Source organism: Vidua chalybeata, chromosome 3 (genome assembly GCF_026979565.1).
Source record: "Vidua chalybeata isolate OUT-0048 chromosome 3, bVidCha1 merged haplotype, whole genome shotgun sequence".
NCBI classification, from domain to species: domain Eukaryota; kingdom Metazoa; phylum Chordata; class Aves; order Passeriformes; family Viduidae; genus Vidua; species Vidua chalybeata.
In genome coordinates, this window is record NC_071532.1 from 66,129,815 (window position 1) to 66,150,501 (window position 20,687).

Consider the following 20,687-nt stretch of genomic DNA (forward strand, 5'->3'; position numbering starts at 1 on the left):
TGTGCAAATAAAAGTGAATTGGCACTTTCAAGTGTACTTCTGTGACTCTACAGATGTGTTATTAATGTGGATTTTTCAAGGCACAAATTGACTGTGATTAAATTATACGAAAAAAATACAGTGGGCATCTGCTTGCAGGTCATTCTTCCTATTGTTTACTGCAGATGGCAAAGAATCATTTTAAACAAAGATGAACATTTGGAGAGCACACAAACAAGCTTTTACAAGGACTAAAATCTGGGGCATGATGGGCTGGTGAGAATGAAAAGGGTATATTTTAAAAATTGAAAAAGTAGTAAGGCCCATGAGAACTGTCAGAGTGAGGCAAGGGTTTGCTGGAGGCTGGTGTATGGGTCAGTAGCAGAAGGACAATCAGCAAGAGCTAAAGCTGGCATTTTTATTTCAGCATTTCCACCTACTGAAATATTTGCTTCTTCTTCCCTGGTGGGACCTTCACATAGGTCTGGTGCACAGTCTGGTTTCAAGTGCACACATAGAGCAAGGAGAAAAGACTGATGCCACATGGAGACCTTGTCTGTAGTGACCTAGAGATGCTGCTTGTGTGCTCCCGTGCACCTCTCAGCACTCCTACACAGGGGAGAATGCTACAGCAAGCTTTTTACACACAAGCCTGAGTTCTGTGCCATGAAAAGCAAGGGTGCATAGAGAAATGGCAAATTTTTTGCCCTGAAATGCAGCCAAGGTAAGCACCGAGGGACTAGGGTAGCCTATTTAAGCATTCACTTCTCTTATTTGCATGTGTTATGTCACAATATTTAGTTCATGATTACATAGAGGTTTTTTCAGACCTCTGCTTCATTCACTGCACAAGGAGGGACTATGCACTGAGAACAAACCAGCAATACATAGAAGAAATATGCTAATCTCTGTAAGATGCCTGTCTTGTGTAGGAAAAATGGAAATTATGTCAGTTAAGGCAGAAAAATGCAGAAAGAAAATATTAAAACACCTGAGACTTCAAAAGTGGATATAGCAATTTTAGGAATTACTGCCCACCATCTGTTCATTACTGTGCTTTAGCTGAAGGTTTCTGCCTTCACAACTGAGTTGTATTCACAGTTAACAGCTTAAAACAAGCCCATTGGCTTTTTGCTGAAGTTGACTCAATCATTTGATGAGGGCATTAGGTGGCTGTGGATGTTGTAACAGCAAGGGAAGGCGACACCTTAAATTGCATCAACTCTATCCCAAAGAAGACATACCAAGAGAGAAAACTCTCTTGGCCTCTGCCACAGGCTTCCTGGTAATGGTGGGAAGGTGACTCAAATTTTTTCACAGTTGTCCCCTAAGTGCATTTTACTCCCAATTCATTCCATTTGGCTAAGCAAAAGGAAACATTTGGGGCCTATTGGCAGAAACAGTGAACAACTCTCAACTGCAGTTGAAGGCCCTGGGTTGCCTCTCCCCAAGCATGCCATCAGAAAAGAGTCAGGTTAAAGGCTTCTCAGACTGACTTTCAAGTTCGCTTTTATATTTTACAATTCGTCTTGAACACCTGTGGTCAGATCCCTGTCTTGTGGGGGGACACTAGCAATACTCTCATGTCACATAGGCATTGTTAAGATACATTTTTTGAGCTGTGAAAAGAATGTCACTAGAGAAAAATCTTCATTTGAGGAAGATGTCATTCCTATTAGAGGTAGAAAGTGAAATTCAGCCCATCTGTTGTGTACCGCTGTCCGATTTCAGCTTTTTCACTCATACTTGTAAAACTCTTGAATGTGACAAAAAATATGACAATTTTTTTTTTAAGTTGCTCTTCAGAGCATGTGGCAAATGATTCTTTGATATCCTTTTCACACTTTCAATGTGTGAGCAAAAGGATGTATGAAGAGAGTTGTCTGCCTTTTCTTTCCTTTTATTTTTCTTCATTCAAGCATGTAATGCCTCCTTTCCCAATATTACCCAGAGCCTTTCTGCGTGTGCCCTGTTGTCTGCATTGGTTAGCTTTACTCTGTCAACTCAAAGTAATGTTGATTAGGAAGCTGATATGGCTGCTAACAGGTTGTATCTAATGTGTTGATTTCGGTCCACAAGCAAGTTTTCTCTGTACTATTTAAGATGTTAGTGTAATAAAATGCATGGCTGATTTATTTTTTGGAAATTTGCCTTACATCATCACTGGATGTAAGAATTGTTTGCGTTCCTGTGATGCTATCATCAAACAATGAACCAGGCAAGACCCACCAGCTCAGTTATCTTTTTGGATGCTGCTTAATAGTGACACTGCATTTGTGATGAAGAAACAGCAGTTTGAAATATCCCCTACTGATAGTGCCAGAAGAAAGCTGGAAAATCTCCAAAATTCTCTCATTTTAAAAACATTGCTGAATTTCTTTGTGAAGATATGAATATACATATCTTGCTTATTTGAGCAATGAGATTTTTTTTCCCACTTGACTGTATTTTCTACTTATGGTACATATTGGTTCAGAAAAGCTTACCTCATGTATCAAGGAGGGTGAGAGGTGGGAATTTCAGTGTTATGTGTATTAAAATTAGGAATTTATATTTTTTATCTATAATCCATTTTGCAAATAAGGGGGAAGTTAGAGAAAAGCATACACTCCATGTTAAGCACAACTCAATTGTCACTGTAATGGAATTGTTCCAGAATTGAAGGATACTGCTTAGAAACATCAGGACACTGATTAGAAAACAGAGTAACAAGTCAGTAAAATCAAAAGACCTGATTTCTACAAGAATTGCAGCCACTTTTGTGTGAAAAGAAAGAAGAACAAATTAAGAAACATGCTTTTGTATGTGGTCGTATGTGGAGGAATGAGTATTTATTCTTTATTTTAGGTGACATTCTGTACCTTTCCTTCTGATGTTGGTGAGCAAAGCACAGATATACCTCAGGCTTAGGGAAGGAAATATCGGCCTCCCAGATCCTGCTGCCACCTTCCAACAAGCAGCCAAGGAGGCAGGTACCCACCAGAGCAGTTTCTGACCTAGCCTTACCCCTGCCAGTGACTTCTTTTCAGCTTTTGTCAGTGCTCAGGAAGGACAATCATAACCAAAATTACAGAAGGACATAGAATGAAGTAAGTTTGAAGGCAATGATGAATTCATGGATGGATGAATGGAGAAAGGCTTCCTCTTTTTCCTCCACTTCTGTGCTGTCACTCAGCCAAAACAAATTAGAAATTGAAAGTTATGGTCCATGTGAAGCCAAGAGAAGGCAATACATTAGAAAAGCCCATGACTACAAACCTAGGTGAACTGGATGCAAATTTAACAATGTTATTTTTGCTTAACGAGGAGGATTTCTCAGGGAAAAAAGGCAATAAGCACAGAAATATCCTTGGGCAAGTGTTAGTCTCTAGTGCAACCTGAGCAAACTCTGTTTTATTGTGAGCCATGTTAACAAGGAGCTGAGTCTATAGGTCTTGTAATAATAACAAAAAAGCAATTTATGCAAAATGGGGGCAATCTTCATCTCATAGTATCTAGAGAATATGCAGTTCTATAGGTGATTAATTTAAAAAAAAAAAAGGACAAAAGAAAAAAAGGTTTCCCTAAGTTATTTAAAAGCTTTTTAGTAAGCTGTGACTGGGAAAGTATTAAGAAAACTAGAAGGGGTATGGCACTTGAGGAAAAGACAAGGCATTGTGGGAATACAGTGTGATATAAAGCAGGATTAATTTATGTAATTATTACAGAGACACTGTAGTCATACAGTAGTTAAAAATTATGCCATGATTCCCCAAAATAAACCTCTCTTCATGAAGGCAAGTCTTTATCTTTTCTACTTGGTGTTTTTATTGAAACCACAATAAATCTAAACCTATAAAGAAATTAATAACTATTTCTAAAATGCTGTAACACTGTTCTGGGTTTGTTATGTCTTGAGGTGGTTGTAATTTTTTTTTTTTTTAATTCATAACATCTTCAAAATGATTTAATCTAGGCATTGCAAGCACTTTGAACAGAATTGCATACTGATACCTTTATGTATATTAATCAAAATTGAAAGACATATAGCTTTACACTTGAGAAAGCAGTCAGTAATTCACAGTGAGTGGTCCATTTGATATGCATAGAAAGAAAACACAAAGTATTAAATCAGCATTTAATATCAGATTTCTTTAAGTGTGTAAACTTAGCTACCTGACATCCTTAATCAAATTTGGTATATTAGGTCATAAATATTTACATTTCTTTTTAAAGTGCTTAACAGCCACATTTGCTGTTACTATACAAACTATTAATTATGGTAGAGACTTTCAAAATGACTGAAGCAAAATGGACACCTTGGGTTAAATCAGCCTATTGGTGGTACCAATATCGTGAACGGGACATGCCTTGTCTGGCCCTTGCTGCTGGACCAAATAGCGGCAGCTGTGCTGTTTCACCCCAGAGACACTTTTGGCTAGCTGGATGTTGCAGCTGGGCTTGTGGAGACAAGCCCAGACATGCTGGAGCTCAGGTGGCGGCGGGATGGAGCTGCCTCTCGCAGAGGTCCGCTCCTCAGGTTTCCCGCTGCCGGAGAAGCCTTTAAAGCGATGGTGAAGGAAAGGAGGCGGTTCTGATGGAGGGTTTAATCCAGAGTTTTTATTCTGGCCCGCAGGCCTCTGAATGTAGCAAGGGCTCCAAGCAGAACTCTGAATCCAGTCACAGCTCCACCAGAACTCTCTGGACCGCGTGGTTCCACTCTCTTTTACCTGGGGGATGGGAGGGGGGAAGGGATAGGGAGTCCACCAACCAGGTACCAGAGAGGAGTTCTCAGGGGACAAAGGACACCTGGATGGCCCAATGCCCCCCTGGGGGTGGAGGGCATCTTTTGAATCTGCCCAATCACTCGACACCCTTTCTGGAATTCCAGGAGTCACAGACAGTGCTGGCAGGGGTCAGGGTGGGGAAAGGAGGAGTGATTGACACACCTGGGAGGACAGCTTCAGGGGGAGAAACCAGGGTTCCGGGGTAAACCATGAAGGCACACCGCAACATCAGCCTAGTTGTTACAGCTAGAAACAATAAAGGATTTTGAACGGATTTCAGAAAGTAGTCACAGGGACTTCCACATCAATGTTTAATTTAAAAACAGATGTCCTCATTCATATTGCCACTTCTGAGGTGCTGATAACCTTTAATCACTTATCATTTATTTCAGTTTTTAAAATTCGTTATCTGTTTTTTATGTTTCTACAGAGGCATCAAAGGATTTTGGCCTAAGGGAATTTAAAAATTTCCTCTAATCAGGAAGAACCACTAAGCACTACTATTACTTTGCTATAGCCACAATACAGTTAGCAGACTCTTAAAAACATTAAAGTTAGAAAAGTCAACCTTTAGATTTGAATTAAATCAGTATCTTTCAAGCTTATTAGTAAGATCAGGCCTAATGGATACACACTGGTTATTGCTATGGGCCTCATTAACTCTGAATCATTTTCTTAGCTTTGGTTTCTCAGTCTCAGGGTCATGCAGATACCTCTGCATCCTAATCCAGGGCTGTGGCTGAGATTTTGTACCTACCCCACATGCTTGGTGTTTCCTTCTGTTTTGCTCAAGCAAAAGTGCTACCAAAGTGTGTGGTATGAAGGGGAGAGGAAAAGGGTGTGAAGAAGACCTGCAGGTATCAAGGAGAAAGTCTGCTGCTCAGCCCCACATCAACATGTGGAATAGCCTTGGCCCCTGTAAAAGTAGGGACTGGAGGATCATCTGCTGTATTCCAGCACTGAGAAAACAATCACCATACTTTAACCAATCCCTCACATTTATGCCTGATTTGCAAGACATTGCTGATGATTAAATACTTTCAGAATATATATGTAATCAACTTTTCACCCAAATTTTGTAGTTTGCAGAGAAAGTGGCAATTGGATAATGTTAGGAATTCTTCAAAACACTGCTATCATGAATTAAATAGTAGCAGCTTTTTTAAAGATTGCTCCTGTTTATAGGCTTCTTTTTTCAGTCTAAAATATTTATTTCAGATTTCAGTTTTAGAACAAGAGCAAATTATTTCTGCAACTAAGTAGTTTATAGTTTCCTTTAATTTATTCCATCTCTGTCATTATATTGTCCTTGAAACTATTTTCTGTCACTGTCAAACATGATAGCCTCAGGACAGAAATGAAAGTGAGATAATATATCTCTATGAGATTTTCTGCTGGAATGTTTTTAAAAGTTTTCAAATGCAGCCATTTGGATTTAAGCAGAAGATGAAAGAACAATGAAACCAGGAGATTAAAGGAACAAAAGCAATTATTTTAAATGTTATTATTCTAACATTCCAACATTAATCCTTGAACACCGTTATAATTGTACCAAATTATTTATATAAGTAACAGAAAAATTATTTTATGTTACTTCTTCTATTCCTCTGTGAAGAATAATGTCTTCTATCAGTGTCTTTTCTCATAATTAAGCTTCCCAAAAATGTGTCACTGTGACATTTTTCTAAATATGATCTGAATAAGAAGCTTAACTTTAATGTTTCATAAGATTATCCGACCAATTCTTAAAAACATGTAATACGTTCATTTTCAGAAACCAACATAACTTCAATGTGTGTTGTTTTTCCATTTCAGAGATAACCTAAATAAAACAAGAAAATCCAAAAAGTAAGATTTTCATTGTTGCAATAGTGTGGGAGGAAAAGTGAGGGGCAGAGATTCAAAGATTTATGCTTTCCCTGTATTTTTTCAATGTGTGCATTATAGGATTTATCATTTATTTCTCATATGCTAGCGCTTTCAGAGATTTTTATTTTTTACTCTTTTTAATCTCTATTACATTTTCTAGACTGGAATGCTTGTCATTTAAGCTTTGAATTTCCACAGTCTGACATCCTTAGAGGTAGATTGACTGGCTGACTCAGGAAAGCCATGTCTTGCATTTCAGGAAGTGCGATTCAGGCATCCTTGCACTGGTCTTAGTGTTGCACTGTTTTCATTACACAAAATTACTCTTACATGTTTGTTTGCCTTTTTATTTTCTCCTTCCTTAGAACTAGCTACTTCATCAACACCTTGCAAAAAAGCAAATAAGCATATTTTCTCCTTTAAAGAGACACAAAGAAGGACTGGTTCAATAAAGTCAGTGAGGATATTCAGAAGTTTTACTGCTTACCTCAAGTTAGCCATGGCCTTTCTTCATCCCTGTTTTGATAGCACTGCTGATGAGCCAGAAATTAAAATGTGATAAATTGTTCATAAATGGTTTGTATAAGAATGGCACATTTGTGTGTAGGAGCTGAGAGCACAAGTCCTCATCTTCACCCCTGGGACTCAGCAGTCATCTTGTACAAACAGGATGGAAGACCCCATTTATTTTGTCAGTCTTATCACATTACATTTTCCTCATCTAAATGAAAGTTTGCTATGAAGTGCTTCTCTAAAATTACCACTTCAGCCACTTAACAATTTCCCTATCAGGGATAGCTATCATTACAGAACAAGAATTCTGGTGGGTTTCAATCTTTTCCTGAAGAATACAGGTTGGATAATGTGAAACAGAAGAAAGCAGTTCTATTTACCTGCTCTTCTACAGGACACACATGAAGGGATATACTGTGAGTGTATGTGCATGAATGCCTGTATCTCATCCCTTTAAAGACAAGGAAATTCCAGTGGTGCTCAAAATTTTTCAGTCATAGCTGGTTTGCTTGCCATACAGAAACACATATACACACAAACATCCACATCTATCTTTATATAATTACATGCATTTCCATATTCATGCACAGACATGTATTTTTTAACATATTCACCAAAAAAATGTAACTACAAGTGCATATGATTAAAATTGCAAATAACTGCCATATTAATAAAGTGATTGAAAAGACTTAAAATGTAGTCTTGAAAGGAAGTGCATGCAGTTTTACATTATGTGGGCATGCCTTTTTCAACATTTCTTTACTGTCAAAAGATTTTATAAATCATAAAATCATAGAATGGTTTTGGTTGTGTTGGAGGAACCCTTAAATACCAGCTAGTTCCAAGTGCCCTGCTATGAGCAGGGACACTGGCATGAATCCTAAACATTTTCATATCAAAACCCCACTGAATCACATGGAAATAAAATATTTCTCATAAATGCAAACTAGTATTTCTTAAAATGCTTTTTCTAGTTAAGCGAGAAGTAGTTATTCCAGCATTATTAAAAAAACATGCTTCAAAGAGAAAAAAAATCAGGCAAAGTGTCCAGCAAATGTGGTTAGTTTAGTATCTGGGCATCCCACTCGGGAGATGCTGCCTTTTATGGACACCCATAACTTGTGCCTGACTTCAGCAGTACTCGGGGTGCTTTGTGTCACTTGGAGGAACAAGGGAGAGGCCCCGAAACAGGAATGTGCTTATAAGAGGTTTAGAAAGTGCCAGCAGACGGCATGCATGAGTCTTCAGCAATGGGGTTTGTGTGGTGGGGGGAGGAGAGTTATGAAACAACAAAACTTCCTTGAGTGCCCCAGACGACTTACTGTGAACAGCTTTTGAACATGATTCTAAATATCAAGATTTCTGAAGAGGTTATGCTAGGTAAGGAAAAAGTAAAAGACCCCAAACTAATGAATATATTTAGGAAAGGATTTGTCTGAGTCATTAAAAAATATATCTCTGCAATTCTCAGAAAGCTCAGTTCCTATTACAGATACAGATTAAGGATTCTATTTGTATGCACTTTTTGATCTGCACACTTGTCTTTGTTGCAGTTTTTTTAAAAACACATTAAGCACATCAGCATTGCAAAAAAGGTTTAAAAGGAGCTTGTCTTCTGAAAGATGTTTGTTTCATTGATGTTTGAGTTTGCACAGAAGTAGTTATAAAAACTGCATCTCTGATCACTGGAAAATAGATTCTAGTCAAAGGCACTAACTGTCCTGACAGTGTGATGTGATGTCTTGCTCTCTCTCACTGCCAGACTCAACTACAGAAACAGCATAATTATGTGAGTAGCAACAATTCCCCTTATCTAATATGAACACTTGCTACTGTTAACTGCATTTCAATGTGCTAAAGAAGAAATAGAGAATTAATGCTGAGGTTCTTGGGTAATTTAATCCAAGGGAGGATATTTTCCTGTTGGGTTTGTGGTGGATTGTTTTGTTGGGGTTTTAATTCTACTCATTTGAAAATATGCCAGCCAGCACAAGTGCAGGTGATGATGGTAGAGCCAGGAGATCCTGCTGCCCAGGGCATGCCTCCTGGCCTCCTCTGGGCACTCTTTGCTTCCCTGAAAGTAAAATTTCTGTTCTGCCTGACTCCTTGTGCCACTGCCATTACCATGACCTTTTGACTGTGGCATTTGAAAATTAATTTTTTCAAATCAATTCAGCAGATAATTCTCCATTTCTATCTTTCATTGTCCCATAAGTAGATTTCCCAAGTGTAGACATTATACTTGGGAAAGATCAGTCCAGATATCATAATGCTATTCATAAAAACAACCAACTAACACTCCAAAATTGCTGCTCTAAAGATTACTAACATCAAGGAAGGTTCTTCTAGAGAAAACTCTCAATGGCATGTAAGGCAACCAGAATAATCATTTTCTAAATGACCAAACCCAAGTCACAAAAATGAAGTAGTTGTAATGATATTAAGAATTAGAGAGCTTCTGATATTAAAATATCTAGCTGGTTCAGTATGACTACAGTTACTTCCAAAGCATCTCACAGAATCACTGAAACAACAAAGACATATGGAGAAGACAAAAAGGAAATGCATTTGAGTTAGAGTAGGGGGAACTGGAGAAAATACAGCTAAGAATGATGAATCAAAATTTGTTGTATATTGAACAACCTAATTATAGTGATTATGGTTTTTGTCATTGCAGAGTTGATGAATATTTTCTGGAGCAAATGGAAATTTCCATCCCACAGTCTTTGTAGTTGTCTAATATTGCTGTATGTTAGTATCTTAGAGGACCGTGATAGTATCAAATATAAACAGATTACTGTAGACAATCACCAGCCAAAAACAACAAAGAGGCCAGATTACATCGAGGCCTTTTGATCATCAAAGCTTTAATATGCTTTATAAGCTGTTTCATAAATTATGAATGTGAAATGGTTGTGGCAATAAGATCAAGGCTTACATATTGTTGTAGTAATTATTTCAAAATTAAATATAAGTAAACATATTTAAAATTAATGCATTTATTATATATAATGCCCAATGAGCCAAACACAAAGAAATATCTAGGAGGAGATTTATCATCTGTAGGTCACTTGTATCTTATTTGTAATGATTTCTTTCCTGCACTAAAAAGAAAAGCTAAAACTATTTCATAAAAGTGTCATATAGTAAAAGATAACCCTTTCTTTAGAATTATTTCTAATTTGTTGCAGAACTTCAGAAGGAAATATGACAGCACCGGGATTTATTTTTCCCTTTTTGTTTCACACATGCTGATTTACATATTTTTGCGGGTCTTGTTGAAATAATGTACCATCTTCTCTGAACTGAAGAGACTTCATTAGCAGCAATGATACCAGCAGTTCAAACTAGAATACATAAAATTCCTTATTATTTCACATTATCACAAAATAGGCATCTTTGTCTCTATAAATAAGTAAAAAAACACTAAGGTTTGAACACTATTATCTGTAACTGGACTTCTAAAGAAAAATACAAAAATAGAGATCAATTTTTAATGCCCTGCCAAAGAAATTCAGGTGAAGATTCAATGAAGTTAATCATCCTTTCCACAATAACGAGGAATTAATACTCAATCATCTATGTTTGATACACTTTATATTCAGCAATGTCATTTAAATGTTAACACTGCAAGAATTATGGGACCTCTCAAGCTAATATTGATCTAATGGTTTCAACTCAATGACTGTGTCAATTATTTTATATATATATTTAATATGAGAAGCACTAACGGTGTTAGAAACTGTACAAGATAGGTCCTCCTTCCAAAACTGAAAAAAAAAATAATCCAGATTACTTTTCCTTGTAGCTGAATCAGGTTTTAATGCAAAACATTTACAGGCTTTTGTTACAGAAAATTAAGGAACAGCTTACCTGTGTAGACTTTAGACTATTTAAGAAAATTGGTCTAAATGTTATTTAAAAATCCACTACAATTTTCTTTTTATTTTTATGGTTAGAACTATTGTTCCCTTCCCGGTTGTTTCCTTTTTTAGGATACTCTAGCTTACCTATGACAGCAGTCCAATATCTTCATCATTCCATTCAAATTCACCCCATGAAAACACTTATGCTTGTTATTCCTTCTCCCAGTCCTTGCAGAAAAGTGAAAGCAACCTGGTGTTCTGCTCATTGCTTGCACTGTGTAATTTTACCTCTTCATTAAATATGTCCTTGCTATTTTATGTCAGGCCTTTGCCAAAAAAAATTACCTTTGGGTGTAGCTCACATCTCAGTTTATCACGGGGTGATGTTAGGAATAGTCAAGCAGTGGTTCAATACACTCACACAGAACACTTCAGCTACCTGTGTCTAAAACTACAGTGTGCAGACTCGATGAAACCTGGGTCAAATGTGTGCTTGAGCATCCCACTACTGCTTGGAGGCACTTGTCTCCTGCTTTCTCAGCGCCTTCCTGAATGCCCCACAAAGCTGGTCAGGTACTGCTCAGATAGTGCCCAGCCTATTACAGATGCCAGAGAAAATTCTGTGACAGACCAGCTACAGAAAACAGGGGCTTAATTTCCAGATGGTCATTACAGCAAAGAAAAAAAATGTGTTGATTGACCCCAGGCTGTTCCCCTGGGGCCAAGAAAGTTCTGAATATTTTCTTGTCAATACTCTGAGGGTAGTGTCTAAAATAAGCCCTCTGGGCTGCAGCTGCTTTAAATTGATTGAACATTTATTAGTAAAATACTTGTAATAGTAATGTCAATCCTGAATGGAAGGACAATTCAACATAAATCTTTTCTACAAACCCAAATTGAATCTCAATCTTTCTCAACAAAAATCAGAACAGAAACAAAAATATTGCCTTATTGGGATGTGACAAATTTTTCACTGTGAAGGTCTGAAGATTTTTCCATTGTGGGAGTGGTTGGTGCTGTGGAAATGCACCTCCACAACTCTGTGATGCTCTGGAAGATGTGTGGGGATTTCTCATAGTGCTTCACGGAGTACCTCACTATTATTCCCAGTGACCCTTTATATCAATTTTTGACTTCTTCTGTTGAGTTTCAGTGTGCCCTGGGAGTGACTCCAGAGCTGATGTGCTTGCACCTTGACTAAAACTTCTTCCCTCATGCCTGACATTTGGCTCCTTCAGGTTTAAAATGTTGCAATTTTTTTTTTTTTATGAGAACCACTGAAGGACAACACCCAGCCTGTCTTCACATCCTGGAAAATGGTGACTGAAAAGAAACCTCACATCACAGTCTCTGAGATAGTTATGGATATTATGCACAGAAATGTGGGCCCTTCTTAAGGTAAGGGGCTGTGCTATCTCTTCCAGCTCATGTGTGGGAACCTGCTAGATCTGTCTGACAACGGGATGAAAGAAGGTGGCTGGTCCTTGTTGCCTGTTCAGTGGCAATATGGGGAAGATATGGCACTGGCTTTGTATTTCTGCCATCATGGACTTTCCTATACACAGACATGTATATTTCTTTAAAACCCCACAGCTCCTGTCTCCCTGTGAAGCACTACTCTCTATTTTATCAATACAGGGAAGAACAGTTCTAACCAAAATGAAAATGTCAAGGCACTGAGAAATGTCACAAACAGGAGACCTTTCTCTACAGGACACATTCTAAAATTTGTTCCCAAAACATATCAGGACAACAAGAAGAGAAGGTACCTCACAAAATACAGTAAAGCAGAGCATACATGTGATGTCATCTTTAAAAGGACAATTTAGCTACTTAAATACTGACGTCCTTAAAATCTCCAATAATAGGTACTGCTGCAAGCATCCAACTCTGTGTATGCCTGCTAAGACCCACAGCAATACCCTCTAGTACCACTTGCTAGTAAGCCAGACAAGTTGTGTCTCACCTTCCCCTCTCTCCCCTGTATGGGTTAGAAGAAAACAAGCATTACTGCAGCTGGTCTTTGCTTCCAGTCTTCTAATTACTCTAGTTCCTTTGAAAAACACCTGCTGCATGTGTTCCAATGTTATGTTGAGATTCATAATTATGTCTTCCTATTGGAAAAAAAAATCACAAGCAAATATGGTAAATGTTGAATGAATTTAATGTGTTGCAAAAGCACTACAAAAATGATCTCCTGGGAGATTCACTGTGAAAAAAAAACAATCCTGAGAGATGGATACAACAGCAAGCGTTATTGGAGAAACATAACAGCTCTTATACAAGAGATTAATAGTTAAGTCTTCATTAAGGACTGAGGAATCCTACCTATACTGAATAATTTCCTTGAAGAAAATAATATTGTAATCACTTTAGGTGGGGCAATGGACTTGCTTGGACATAAACTTTTCTCTAGATGATGACTCAAATGATAACTTGTAGGTTTGCTGATGACTGGCAAGAACCTGCCCTGAAACCAGGTAGTAGGGTACAATTAATTATTTGATTCTGCCCTCCATTGGTATGTTGGACTCAAGCGCATACAGCAATGATCAGGTTTCTTTCATCTAATTAAGAAAGGATTTAATTGGTTTATTTTCTTTCTAGATTGCTACAGAAGTCACTGTTTTAAAGCAAACATTTCATTAATATCCATTTATTTACTCATTGGGTTGTAAATAAGAGGAACTGGTGTCCTAGAACTCATAGTGAGAAGTGCCTCCTGAAAGCATTCTTGGGTACTGAGTGGTAGCTACTCTGTGCCCCAGGGATTCAGCAGCAAAGTCATCATTTGCCTTAGAAATTATTGTAAGAGGGTTTCATGCTTCTCACAGCCCAGGTTCTAGAGAATAACTGATAATCCAACACAATCCAAAGGGGGTTATTAATCTATAATATAAAACTCAAAGCAACTGATGCTGTCTTTTGTTACATAAAAGTGTAGGCTTGACAAAAATGACAAAGAAGAGGATGCTGTGATCAACAACGACAACCTACATACTCATTTTGATTCGTTTTTCCATACAGGCCAAGCTAAAATATTGAAGGAAAGGATGGCAATAAGTATTTATAATTCTAGTGATCATGGTACCATATCTTTCCCCTGTAAAATTAAGTCACATATATTTGTTCTTTACAAATAATTCAGACCTCACTGCTGTGGCAAAACAGGTAATTTTCATGGCAGACCAGTGTTGAATCCTGGCAACCTTACTTTCTAGCAATGTAAGTTAGTATCTCCTAAATTATTTTTTTTTTTTAGCTGAGTGAGTAATACATGAGGTATTTGAAGTGCAGAAAGTGCTACTGAATCTGTAGTGATAGTCTGTGACAGTGATAGTGTCTTCTACCAAGTCTGTGACAGTATTTTATGTAATACATTATCCAAAAGACTGCCCTAATCTATGGAATGTATACTTGTGTTCTTTTATTATGCTGTTTTGCTTACTAAGTCTTAGTAGAAATAGAACACATAAATCCCTCTCTGACATTACGTGTTTAATGAGTTTATGATCTACACGCATTCAGAAATGGATTTATAATCCTTATTTTCCTTAAGTGAAGCCTCATAGATGAGTAACTAGGGTATATCACTTCAGCTTCTTCATAGAAAGTGTGGGTGAGTCTTTCAAAGATGCAGTGTTACTGACCAAATGTATATCATACGTGCCATTTTCTGTGGAAGGATGTGGTTGATCAGTCGAAGCTTAACACAGTTCACCTCCTTTTGCAGCAAGTTTTCCCCCTTACCATTGTATCAGTCCTGAAAAATCTTGTCTAGCCAGGCTCATTTTCATCGATTTTATTTCAATATTCTGCCCAATCTTCATTTGCATGCCATATCCTACCTAACACCTTGAGTGCTCCTTGCCACAGACTGACCTTTATTTCAGATCTTGCTTTTCCACTGGGAAAGTGTTCCAGACGCAGTTTTTTGTTAGTTCTTGTGTCAAACAACACTAAGAATTTACTGCTTCATAGGTAGTCTCTTCTTTATGTGCATCTTGTACATTAGCTCACTAATTCCTGGATATCAGAAACGCATACATCAGCCTTGCAGGAAGTTTTGGGTTTTCCCAAACACTCTGTTGCCCTGTATCATTTTTCTCACACCATTAAGTGTATTGAATTTCTTTTAAGCCTGAAAGCTCCTTCTAGCCATATCAGCTGGTTAAAAAAAAAAAAATCTTACGTTCCCTAAAAGCCTCCTCTAGTCTTTAATCAGCAATGCTATCTATGCGAGGGATTGTTTGTATGAACCTTTTAAATTTAAAAGCTTTGGGAAGACATATGTGCCAAACTTATTTAAATAGGTTCTACATTATTACAGTTTACAAGTTGTGTGTCTTTCCCTCCCTCTGAGATTAGCATTTTTCCTCCTATTTTTAGTGATAAGTTTGGAGAAGGAAGAGCCTTCAAAATGCCCATAATATTTTAACTTCTTCATGTAGTCAGAGTAATGAGTGTTGAGAGAGATAAATTACAGCAGAAGTGATCATTTTTATCAGTGGTGCAATTTCATCTCTCCTACATACACTGGATTTTGTTTTCTGGCATTTTCACACTCTGTCTTTTAATGTCCCATTATCTTCTACCAAGAATTCCATGTTTTTTCAGTGTAATATATTAAGTACTGCAGAAAGAAAAAAATATATATTCCATTATGTTACAAATTCATCCCCTTTCACTCTCAGGGAATGTCATTTTCATAACATTTCAACACTTTCAACCTACAAGTATGATAAGTGTATTTTGTTTGGGAGGTTTCTTATATATTTATTTATTTTTTAGATTAAAAAAAAAGAGGAGAGAAGGAAATGCTGCTTCATGCAATATGGCCTGTGAAGCTGAACTGTTGTCATAGCTGGTATCTCATTTTAACTTTGCAGGTCTTGATGAAAAAGGATCTGAGTTCAGGCAGTTATTGAGCGTATGCTCCAGTGACTGCCAGATTGATGCTTCTGTCATACAAGAATGTGACAATAGTTGCTATGGGTTTCCTGATTCGGTTAATTAGATTTTTCCCTGTATAATTAGCACATCTTTAGACTGAACTTCAAACTATGTCACCAATTTATTTTAAAATTAGAGAAAGTGTTGGAGAGGATTTTATTCCTCTCATTTCTTGTAAATGTCTGTGCTAAGACCCACTAGGAATATCACAGAGCAAAATTGTTAAGAGGTCAGTATGTGATGTGGAAACGGGCTGTTTGACCTAGTTTTAGCTGTGGCTCAGACATCTGAGCTCACTGAAGAGCGGCTGTGAGGAGAATCTCTCTTTGTTTCATTTCTCAGGATTGAGGTGAAGCTAGTGGGAAAGAGTGGGGTAGCTTTGCAATTATATGAAACAGCTATTCAGTTCCAGAGGTCATAGCAGACAGAAAAGTATTATCATAGCACAAGGAGGACTGGCTCTCTGTACAGGGAGGGAAGGAGGAAAGCAGCACTGCAGAGCAAAGAAAGGTACATACACAGTATGAAACCTTCTAAGTCATCTAATTCATATGGGTAACCACAGGAGTTCAAAAGCCTTTGCTTTGTCCAGTAAAGTTTCTATCCTTTCATGGGCTCTTACAGAACTATTGTAAAACTTACAAAAGTTTAATTTAAAGAAGTGTGTGTTCATACTACACAATATGACACAATTATGACAGGAATGATGTGGGAATATTTGGCTGAGGTGGCATAGTTAAGCTGGAGTTCACTCCATAAATCCTCAAACCTTTATTTCAAAATATTTTTAACGTAAGGTCGGCTGCTGCTTTAAGGTTAAAAAGTATAACTTATGCAAAGAGAAATTTCTCATTTTGAGAGTCTTCTGAAAAACATGCCAGCAGTTTGCATTAGCTGAAGCTTTGCTCTGTGCGCTTCAGCAGCTCCTGAAAGATTTCCGATCATCTGCGGCACACCAATACAGAATTGTTTAAAAGCATATTAGCATCAGGATACATTTAAGTGAAGTAGAAAGGGGACAGTGGGAAGGGTATAATGGGATTGTGAAATCCCCGTGCATGACATGAACCAAAACACATCTAGGGTTGAAGCATCCTTCAGGTGCTGGAGCATGTCTGGAGAAGGGCAATGAAGCTGGTGAAGGATCGTGAGCACAAGTCTTATGCGGAGCAGCTGAGGGAAGGAGGATTGTGCAACCTGGAGAAAAGGAGGCTCAGGGGAGACGTACTGCGGCAGCTACCTGCCACGACCTCAAGCAGTCGAGAAGCGCCGGCGAGCACTGCCAGTGTGAGGCTGGGTGGCCGCCACGTGTGCGGGCACTCCAGGGAAACGGCATCTGCCACCCTGGTAGTGCTGAGCGCTGCGGCGTGGGTAACGCAGATTTGGTAGCTTCACACGCTGAGAGGAGGCGAAGGGACGAGAGAAGGACACTTTGTTTACTCGGCCAAGAGTTTTATTCCTCCATGCGTGGTCGGAACAAAATGCTCTCAGAGCGATGCAGTGCAAAATGCCGGAGAACAAAGAACGACAACAGGTTAAGTAGGGGGTGAGCGGACAGGGGTGGAAACCTGGCTCGCCCAATGGGGACAAATGATAGAGGGATGACATCAATTATAACAACCAATGGTAACATAACAGAGGTGGGTACAGAGTCTGGGAACAAATAGAAAGGCTGAGGTGGGGTGATTGATACAGAACTTTCATGAAGAAGCTGGGGGTGGTTACAGGATTGACAACCGACAGGGAGTGAACAAACCTTGACTGATGGGACCAAATAAGGAGAAAACAGGGAGAGGTGAGGAGATTGACAGGTAACTGTGGGTCTGAGTGGCGGGAATTCTCAGGGTAAACAACTTGGAGCAAACCACTTGTGAGGGACAAATAGGGAAGTACAAGGAACAAACCTAACATTAATAAAACCCCTGACTAAATCAACCCAACCTACAACAACGTACCTTCCTTCAAATTTCACCAGGGAAGGTTTAGGTTGGATATTAGGAGCCACTACTTCACCAAAAGGATGGTCAGTCATTGTAACTGGCTTTCTAGAGATTGGAATAACTGTCTTTCTAGTGGTGGAATAACCGTCCCTGGAAATGTTCAAATGTTGTGTGGATGTAGCCCTTGGATATGAGTTTTAGTGGTAAACCTGGATGAGCTGCATTAATGGTTGGATTTAGCAATCCTAGAGGTGTTTTCCAACCTAAACAATTTTACAATTCTATGACCCTTAATGCTCTCTCTGGCACCATGGCATCCATGGGCTTGCTTGTGTCCCCGCAGCAGGTGCTGTCTGCACTGTGCCACTCATTGAGCCTCTTTATACCCTCCTGCTTTCCCTGCCTTTCCAAAAACACAGAGTATTGAGCATGACTTCTCTGCCTTTATGGCAATAGAAGTTCAAGTAAGCAGCATTGAAGACAGTGCTCCGTAACACACCATCAGTCCAGGCTTTCCAGTGATGAGTGACAGGAAGCTCTGCTTAAATGCAGATACCACAAAAGAGGCCAGGTCATAAATCTTGCCCACACTTTTTATTTAAATGTGAATTAATGTTTGTTTCTGTTGGAACACAGTTTCCATATTGTCATCCAAAGGGATGACAATAAAGACAGTAAAGAACTTCCTGTCATCTCAAGACATCAGATTGTTTAACTATTCCTTCTCTCTCAGAGAAAAAAACACTAAAATCACTTTTGTAGCACAGTTTTATGCCACTAGTGGCTGCTTTTATAAACCTAACTGACTAAACTTTACTTAATCCAAAACTATGACTTTAAAGAAGAAACACTGGAACTAATATTGCTTATGTAAACACAGATGGTCTTGAGAAAAAAAATGACAAGAGATTTTGTGAAAGGCAAAAGGTAAAAGAGGATGACAGACTTAGGGTGTTTTACTTTCCTTTAAGAAGCTGTTTTGCATGTGTGCCTTGAAACATTGATATCTTCTATTCTCATGTTATTAAGTTAGTTTCATTGCACATATTGCTCTGTAATTGGGAGAAACTTGTGTTCGGCCTTCTGCTATGAACTACAACTTCCAATTATGTTCTTCTGCTATTTAGTTTCCAAGAATATCTTCAAAGTTTGATAATAATTTATGTTGTGTGTCCATAAGTCACTTTTATAGGAACCAATATAACTAGCACCTGGTTACATGAAGCCTGAAGACTACTTTGGGTATCTGTGAAGGCCATTTGATATCTGCCTTCTTTTATGGTTGACCTTGAAGGGGAGTTCAGTTTGGTAATTTATGGCAAACAGCATCCAGGAAGACCCATTTGCAAGATTCACTGTCACTTAGTGCTAAACGATCGTTCCTGACTCTGAAGACAATCTGAGTCCCTGACAGGGCAATCCCATAAAAAATATTGCTTGGCCACCCAGGTGTCTTTTCCAATTATGTGGAGTAGAAATTAATACTTTTAAAAGCTGCTAGTTTTTGAAAGGTTATTCCAATTTATTCCAGTAGTTTCTTTTACACATTATGATAAATTGGTTTATTACACCGTTATTTTCCATGTCAGCTTTTTAGAAGATTGAATCATAATGTTGAAACATTAGAGTGAATGGCAAACATATTATTTTACAGCTGAGTAATATATTCCCTCTAAAAAAAATTTGCTCTGTTTTTAATAACAGATAATTTTATGATTGTATTGCTTAATGCTATTTCCCCACAATATTTATTTCTATGTAGTAAGGACTGGATGACTTTCTCTCCAGTTGTCAGTGGCAACTTGGACAGGACACAAAATCTATGGAAGTACAATAATCCAAATTGTGAGCTGTGCTTTTAAGTATAAGAATTCATGATTTCTCAGTATCAGTTTAATATATGGAGCAGCTCCAGGGAGAATAAATGGTTAGGCTCACTTTAGTGAGCTTCTAAATTTAGAAGCAAGTTTTTTTAATGTCATGTTTTTTTCTTTGCTTTTTTTTTTCTTTCAGTGATAATCTCTGGGTGCTATTTTTGTTCCCCAAATCCTCTCCAACAGATCTATAAAAGGACTGTAATTAGCATTTTAATGGGAATAGTTGAATCTCACTGTTTCCCTACAGCGAGCATATTCCTATTTATGTAGAGCTCAGCAATACTCAAAGACATAAGAAATTCATAGTTTCTTTTTTTTTTGTTTTGTTTTGGTTTTTTTTTGTTTGGGTTTTTTTTTTTTGGTTTTTTGTTTTTGTTTTTGTTTTTGTTTTGGAAGCTGGGAGAGGAGGAGATGGGGTGGGGGAGGAAAAGAAACAAAGCTAAAACCCTCATCCTTTTCAAGACTGTATCTGCTTGTAAAACAGTTTCTTTTTCCAGCATGAATTACAAATTTTTTGGCTCTCTATCATCAGTTCTGCAGGTGGCTGAATACTTTGAACTCCTATTGACTTCTTTCACAGCACAATAAAGTTTCCATCCTGAGGTGCACAGCAATGCCCCATGTATTTTTTAATTGGAACAATTATCTCAGAATGGTTCAGTACAAAGTACTATTTCAAAAAGACAATTTCCTGTAGGTAAATGGTGTCAATTTCAAAAGTAGTACGTTACTGCTAATGAGTGTCTGACACTATTTTTCAAGCAGGCACATGTACAGATAAAGATTTGGATCTCAGCCCAAATGTTTAGAGAATAAGACACCTACAGCTCAAATAGTCAGATAATGGCATCAGAAATAATCTTCCCTCAAACCCAGAACTTCTTCCTCTCCACAACCAGAAATTTCTGTTGCCTGTGGGTAGGG

At 38.0% G+C, this 20,687-nt stretch overlaps 1 protein-coding gene across 4 annotated transcripts in view; it reads left to right on the forward strand.

The window, feature by feature from the left end:
- The window catches only part of HS3ST5 (heparan sulfate-glucosamine 3-sulfotransferase 5), a 193,062-nt gene that overhangs the window by 115,306 nt on the left and 57,069 nt on the right, over positions 1-20,687 (forward strand). The window contains exon 1 of one of the 4 annotated variants that reach the window (XM_053939590.1): positions 12,360-12,391. The exons of the other annotated variants lie outside the window; for them this stretch is intronic. The gene's annotated coding sequence lies outside the window, so the exon portion shown is untranslated. Of the gene's footprint in view, positions 1-12,359; positions 12,392-20,687 lie in introns of those variants that run through there. 4 annotated transcript variants of the gene reach the window in all.